Here is a 7,142-nt window from a genome sequence, read left to right on the forward strand (position 1 = left end):
GCTCAGCTCCCGCCCAGAAGCGCCGGGGCCGGTCCCTGCCCCGGTCCCTGTCCCTGCCCCTGCTCCTGCCCACGGTGCGCAGCCCCCTCGCCGCCGGCCCCCGGAGCCTCCCCCGGGCAGGAGCTGGAAACGCTGCCGGTTAAGAGGAGGGAAAAAAAAAAAAGTGGGGGGAGGAGAGGGGCTGTGCAGGTCACCCCGAGGGGCCAGAAACTTGGGGAATGTTTTCTCCTTATAAAGTTTTCTTCCCCTGTGCCTTATCTCCAAACCTGGCCATTTCTGGCAAGGGATACAGCTGTTTGGGATTGCAGCGGCCAGTCCCCTTCCCATAAATGCATCCCTGAGAGACGTGGTGGCTGGAGGGAAAATGTGCTGGATACTTTGCTGTTTGCTCCAGGGCGCGGCGACATGGGGAGGTGTGCACGGGGCAGGGACCAGCACTTTCCCTGGCAGCCCTTGCCCCACGCACCGGCTCTTCCTCTTCTGCCTGGGGTCTCTGGCCCCACGGGACTGCCAGCGGTGCTGCCTGGGGCTGCCTGTCCTGTCCTGTCCCTCCCTGTGCACCCCAAGGGTGACCCAACACACTTGAGTCCGCCTAGCAGGGGCAGAGGGCAGAGACCCCACACCTCCATGAGGTCTTGGGGTTTGGAAGTGCCCTTGGTACCTGAGCAGCAGTATGGCTTGTGATGAATAAGGTCTTGAGAAGTTTCACCTCTGGAGCAGACTTTGTTTAGTTACTGTTTTTTCTTCATGTGATTTAAGCTGACCAGGGCCAGGACCAAGGATGGGTTTTGTTCCTTGTGGAGCCCCATGCCAACCTTCTTTGGCCCTTGGCTGGGTGCGGGATGCTGCAGCCCCTGTGCCGGAGGTGGCTGCACACTGGAAACCCTCCTCAGCCCAACAGGTCCCCTCCTGCTCCCCTGGACCCCTCACCCCATTCCCCTCCCAGAGCCCAGGAGGTTTGGTGGTTGGTGTGTCGCTCCAGGGCTGCTGCGGGTACTGAGGACCTTCGTGTGGATGGCAATGTGCTGAAGGCGGTTGGGTCTATCACTTGGTGTAATCAGGGTTGCCCCACAGGGCCCACGCGTGGGCTGTGCCCTGGTAAAGCCCTGCTGTCCTGGGCTCTCCCCATGTCCCGGTGTGCCCTGTCCTGGTCGTGCAGCTGGATCTGCTCCCCCGGTGCTCAGGGCGGTCCTGACGAGGGGCCCCCAACCATGGGTGATGCTTTCTGCTCGGGCGTGCTGCAGCACTGCGCTGGGAGGGTTTGCAGCAAGACGTGCAACCTCTTCCAGCTCCACAAAGGGCTTTTTGGTACAGACAGTGTCACAGTAAGGTCTGAGCGTGCCAAGAACAGATACCCAGGAAAAGCCCCGTGAGCTGGGGACTCCTGGTGTGGCAGGGCCCCGGCCCCACTCTGGGGGCACATGGCTGATTTTGCAGCAGCGCTGCCCTGTGCTACCCTGCATGGCGCCTGGAAAGGCAGCGTCCCAGGTGAAGGAGCTGAGCCGCAGTGGCCAGGGGAGCCCCCTCCTTCATCACCATCTGTGAGGGAGGCAGGGAGGGAGGTTGGAGTGAGTGCAGCAAATCCTCGCGGAGGGAAAGCTCAGGGCAGCTGGTTTTAATGAAAGCCATCCATGCACCGCTCCACCACATGCCTGCACAGGCTGGGGGCGTGCAGGTGGTGGTGGGGGTGCCGTTCTCACCCCCATAGCTGCTAACCCGGAGCAGTGCTGGCCCCATCGCAGGACGTACTGCGCAGGTGCTGTCTGCAAGCGCTGCCCCATCAGCGCACCCCTGCCATTACTACCACAGGTTCCCGTTCTCCCTGTTCAGACTCGGGAGGAGCCTCTGAAAACATTGCCCTCTTCCTCTTCCCGGACCCCTTGGTGCCGGCAGCGTGGACAGAGCTGAGTTGAGCCATTCCCATGGATGCAGGGAGGGCTCACTGGGGGTGGGGGTCCAGGGGGCTGCACAGCTCTCCAGGCATTGGGGGAGCAGGAATCCCTTTCCCTTGCCAAGCTGCTGCAGGATCGGGGCTGAGGGGGAGCTGGCGGCAGCGGGAGCCCACAGCCCCACCGGCAGCTGGTTTCGCCTGCCCTGAGCCGGCCCCACTCCCAGGGCTGCTTCCTGGGCACAGGAGCCTTCGCCATCGGCAGTGACATGTGCAAGTTTGTTTGGATCTGGCTCTGCCCGTGCAAGCCCACTCTTCCTCCCTTACCCTATGTGAACTTTGGATGCACTCGGCAGCCTGAGGTCCTGCGGTCGGGATGTGTTTAATTTGCTTTGGGTAATGCGTGACAAACAACCCATAATGGCACCGTCTGCCGCAAAGCAATCCAATACAGACTTTTCTCGTTTGGTGCAGAAGCAGGAGCAGTTCCTTGCTGTGAGGGGTGTTGGTGTGTTTGGGGTGTGCAGGGCCAGGCAGGCCGGGGCGCCCGGCACTGGTCAGGCTGCACGGACTACCACAATTTCTGTCTGGTTTTCTGGCCAAGCTCAGAACAGGAACGACTAACAGTGCCTTGTCCCTGCCCTGGCACCTCTGTCAGAAGTGGCAGGAGCCGATTGCCTGGCTGTTCCCTGGGGCTGTCCGGGGAGCCCTGGGCTTGGTCCCAGCACCTCAGCGAGAGGAAACCTCCCTTGCTTCTGGCTTTAGTGCCCACTTCACTCACCACCACGTATCGCAGAGGCATCTGCCTGCCCAAGCACTGGAAAATGCTGCACATGGAAGGCCAACCACACTCATGGTGTTATTTTTACTCTCCTTAGTAAGACAAGGTTGCATTAAGAGGGTGTTTGCACTGCTGGAGGCCCAAAATAACTCCTCATTTGCTCAAGGTGTTCAGCGGAGGACTGTGACTTCCCTCGCACCCACCCCGGTCCTGGAGCTGCTTCAAAGCCTGCTGGTTTCTTGCCTCCCCCGGTCCTGCGCGGGCAGAGCCTCTGTTTGCTTTCCTGGGTGTGTGCCGGGGAGGCTGGCAGCCCCCGGCTGGGCCCGCACATCCTGACTCAGTCTCTTGTGCAGGCAGATAAACAAGCGGTGAAAAGGGACAGTGTCTTCCTCTGAGTCGCCCTGTTAAGTTGTCAACCGACTTTTAACAGATCTGCCCGTTTGCCTGCGTTGTCTCCTGCCCCGCGGTGTTCCCCAAAGCGTGGCCCTTGGCAGAGCCTCGAGCCGCTGCCTCCCACAGCCCTCCGAAGCTGGGGTGACCTGTCTGCTCCCCACCTTGCGCGGTGATCCCGGCAGCCAGAGCCCCTCGGCGGGGAGCCTGGCATGGTCCTGTCCCTGCCTCAGGCTCCACGCCGGGGTGGTGGGTCTGGAAAGGGGGCGGCAGGGCTGGGATGCGGGTTCAGGAAGAGGTTAAAGGGTGAGAAAGTGTTTTATGCTCATGATGACAGGGCTGGCAGGGAGCGTTTGTGGCTGACCGTAGGGATCCTGGCACGTAGGACGCGGCAGTTACCCCTTGCACGCCGGAGCCAGAGAGGAGCTCTGATCTGCGAGCATGGAAAAATACTTCAAAAACGCGGGGAAAAAAACCTGTGGCTGCTCTGTACCTTGGTAGGGACTGGGCCGAGGGCTGGGCAGAGTTGGCAAATGGGGTCCGTAAGGGCACCGCAGCCCGGGGCAAGGGAGGACGGGCTGGCACACGGGGGAAGTTGGGGTCGGTGACTGCGGCACGGGCAGACGTCACCGTTCGGGGCAGGGGCAGCAGCTGGCTCTGTGCGGGCATCACTCCTGTTTTGGGGCTTTTGGTTGCCGCGTGCAGCGCTCTGGCACTGGGCCAGCGGTTAAGCAAGATGGGCTCGGCGCTGCGCCGGGGCTCCCGCGGCGGTGGGGCTTTGGGAGCCTACACAAAGGGGCTCTTGCTCCCGGCCGCGTGCAGCAGGCAGTGCTGGCGGGGCAGGAGGGGGCAGCTGCCCGCCAGGCCAGGCAGTGCAGCGCAGGGAACAGGCAGCCTTTCCTTTGGGAGGAGAAGCGGCTTTTCCAAGGAAAAGCAGATTGTTTTTCCACCTGGCCCCGCAGCCAGGTCCAGGGAGCCTGGCGTGCTCCAGTGTCGCAACCACAGGGCGTCCAGTGGATGTGGCCCTGCGGGGCTGAAGCTTCCTCCGCTCACAAGGCAGGAGGAGGGATGTACCGGCGGCTTCAGACGCAGTCCTGGCCTCTGGCTCGCTGCTCTCTGCACACACCGAGCCAGAGGCTGTTACCAACAAATGCAGAGCCCCATACCAGCATCGCCTGCGGAGGGGTGAGCCAGCCAGCTGATAACCAGCTTTTCTGGAAAGCCCTGGGGCAAGGCACTCCCACCCGCTTCTAAAGGCGGGGTTGAGGAGGAATTTTTTATGTCACCGTCTTTGTTCTTAGGACGAGTCCATGTTTTTATTTAAAAGAAAGGAGAAACAAAAACCTCTCGCATGTCTCTTGATTTATTAGGTCTCTGAGCTCGGCAGAGAGGTGGAGGGCTGGGGCAGGGTTTCCCTGCCGCCCACTGTGCCGCTGCTCAGGAGGGGGCTTCCCTGGCAGGGCTCCCCAGGGATGGGGCAGCCCCTTCCCGCTGCTCCAGGGTGATGGGACCTGCGGGCTGGCAGCAGCAACATGTGCAGGGGAAATGGATTCTCCAGCCGTGTCAAGCCTTTCTGAGCTGGTGGCCCCGGGATGGCCATGAGGCTGGCCCCAGCTGCCAGCAGGGTCCCACACCACAGGAGGGTGGGCTGCGGTGCTGCATGGGACGGACACGTATCCGCTGCCGGGGGGGCCATGAGCAGGGACACAGTGTTTTGCAACCTGAACTGGTTGAACCTGGTGCGAACTGAATTCCAGTCTCCCCGTGTCATTTCTCAGCAGTTTGCTGGAAAGCCCCCAGCCCTCCTGCCCCCAGGGTGCCTGTTCCTGCGCGGTGCCTCTCCCCAGTAATCCTCCACCGCCCTCATTGCAGACAGGCTCCGACAGGGTTTGTGGGAGGAAAACAAGAGGGGTCTGCACTCCCCGGCCACGGCTTTGGTGTGTAGCCTGCTTGTGTTCCTCTGTGAGTGCATGTGTCTGGATTTAAATGCCTGAAGCTGCGTGATTCCCCCAGGACTCGCACGCGAGCAATGCACTTCCCCCATGCAGGGGGTCGCCTGTGCCTGTCTGTCCGGTTGGCGGCTTCCCGGGGGTGGGCGTCCGCTAGGCCCCTGGGCGAGCACCGGCACACTCCTGTTTTCCTCTCCTTGCCCAGGACGAGGGCATGGCCGTGGCTCTGGCTGGGAGCATTGCAGCCCTGGTGCCTCCTGCCCCCGTTTCTTCCTTCCTCTTCCCTCTGTGTCACTGTGGTTGATAACTCAGCGCCCCCCGTGGTCTGCAGGGCAGGGCTTGATGAGAACCTGGCAGCAAGGAGGAGGAGGAAGAGGAAGAGTGCGGTTGCCGACCTCGGCCAGAGCTCCCTGCTCAGTGCTGACCCAGGTACCGGCTGCTCTGCTGGAGCAGGGAGCGAGGGGCCGCAGGGGTCGGCTGCCCCCGAGAGCTGCTGTGGGGAAGAGGAGGGCAGTCCCCCCCCCGGGGCTGACGTCCTTGCCTGACTCACGGCCTGTCTCTGTCTCCAGGCTGGTTTTGTCTTCTTCTGCATCTAACTGTTATTACCTTTTTTCCTTCGGAAAAAAGTATTTCTCTGGGCCTTGTGGGAGCTCCCCTCCACGGGCTGGGCTGGGCTGGCCGCAGTGCCCCCCGGCACTGCCAGCCCCTGCCAGCCCGGCCCTTCCGGACACCCCCCGCCAGCCCGTGACAAACGATTTTGCCATTTCATGGGTGGGAAAGAGACGTTGATTAACTCCTGCACTTGCCTTTCTGGAAAGGTTATAGCTTAATTGGTCAGACTTGGAGTCATAAATCATGCACTGAAGGATCAGCGGAGATAAGAAAATTTTTGCAGAATGTTGCAAAAACACTTTTTGGTAGGAGGTATTCAGCTGTGCCCACCCAGCTGTGGGGGCTGAGGGCAGCCGAGAGCACAGGGCTCCTCCGAGGAAACGATTCACCCTCCAGCGAGGGGCCGGAAATTCTCCCTGCTCTTATCAGTTAATCTCAGGATTTGCAAAATACCCTTTTTTTTTTTCTTTTGGAAAAAGAAAAACAACAGGAAAGCCATTGTTTGCTTTATTCGGAAGAATCTGAATTCCATCTGTTTTGGAAGATGATTCTGTTTCTCCATGGGAAGTGCTATTCCCCCTAACCTAAAAACTAAAATTTAAAAAGTCCCAGCTTTTTCCTAGCCCAGGAAGGCAGTGGAGGAGGGAGAAAAAGGCTCTGCCCACCAGGGCAGAGGAGAGCGGTCTGACGGCAGCACCTTCCCGCCCTGGGGACGCCGGCTGGGTCGGGCATCCCACCGCCTCGGGTGCTCCCACACCACGCGGGCTTGAGTGAAGGCAAACACTGGCCAGCACTGGCCCAGCTCAGAGGTCCCTGCCGGCCCGGGGATCCCCCCACCCCCCAGGGACCCGCCGGCGCTCCTGGCCAAGTGCTCAGAGTGGGCAGGGAGCAGCGTTGCAGATGTGAAGCATTTATTATTCATGTCAGTAATTATTTCTTCCCTGATTCTCCCCAGCATTTTATTGAGGAATTAGGATGTTAATATAAGGAATCTCAAACCACGCTGCAGGCATCCCTATTACTGCTGCTGCGCTGCTGCTGCTCAAAAATGGCAAATCAGAAAATGCCCCCAGCTCACTGGGTTTGCCCCAGCCCCAGCTTGACACCGTCAGACCTCGTCTCGACGTGCAGCAAAAGAGGGGCTTGGTAGGGCCCCAAGCATCCATCTTGCTGCAGGACTGGTGCCTCTCGGTCTTGTCTTGACTATTCTCTTTTCTTCCCAGCCTCCGGGCATTTGCTTTGCCTGAGTTTATTTCTTAAACCCCACATTCAGGTCTTCCTGGATTTACCAGTTGTGGTGAATGGAGTTAAATCCAGTTGGCGGCCGGTCACGAGCGGTGTTCCCCAGGGCTCAGTACTGGGGCCGGTCTTGTTCAATATCTTTATCAATGATCTGGATGAGGGGATCGAGTGCACCCTCAGTCAGTTTGCAGACAACACCAAGTTGGGCGGGAGCGTTGATCTGCTCGAGGGTAGGAAGGCTCTGCAGAGGGACCTGGACAGGCTGGATCGATGGGCCCAG

This window comes from Aptenodytes forsteri, unplaced genomic scaffold, assembly GCF_000699145.1.
Source record: "Aptenodytes forsteri isolate BGI_AS27 unplaced genomic scaffold, ASM69914v1 Scaffold483, whole genome shotgun sequence".
NCBI classification, from domain to species: domain Eukaryota; kingdom Metazoa; phylum Chordata; class Aves; order Sphenisciformes; family Spheniscidae; genus Aptenodytes; species Aptenodytes forsteri.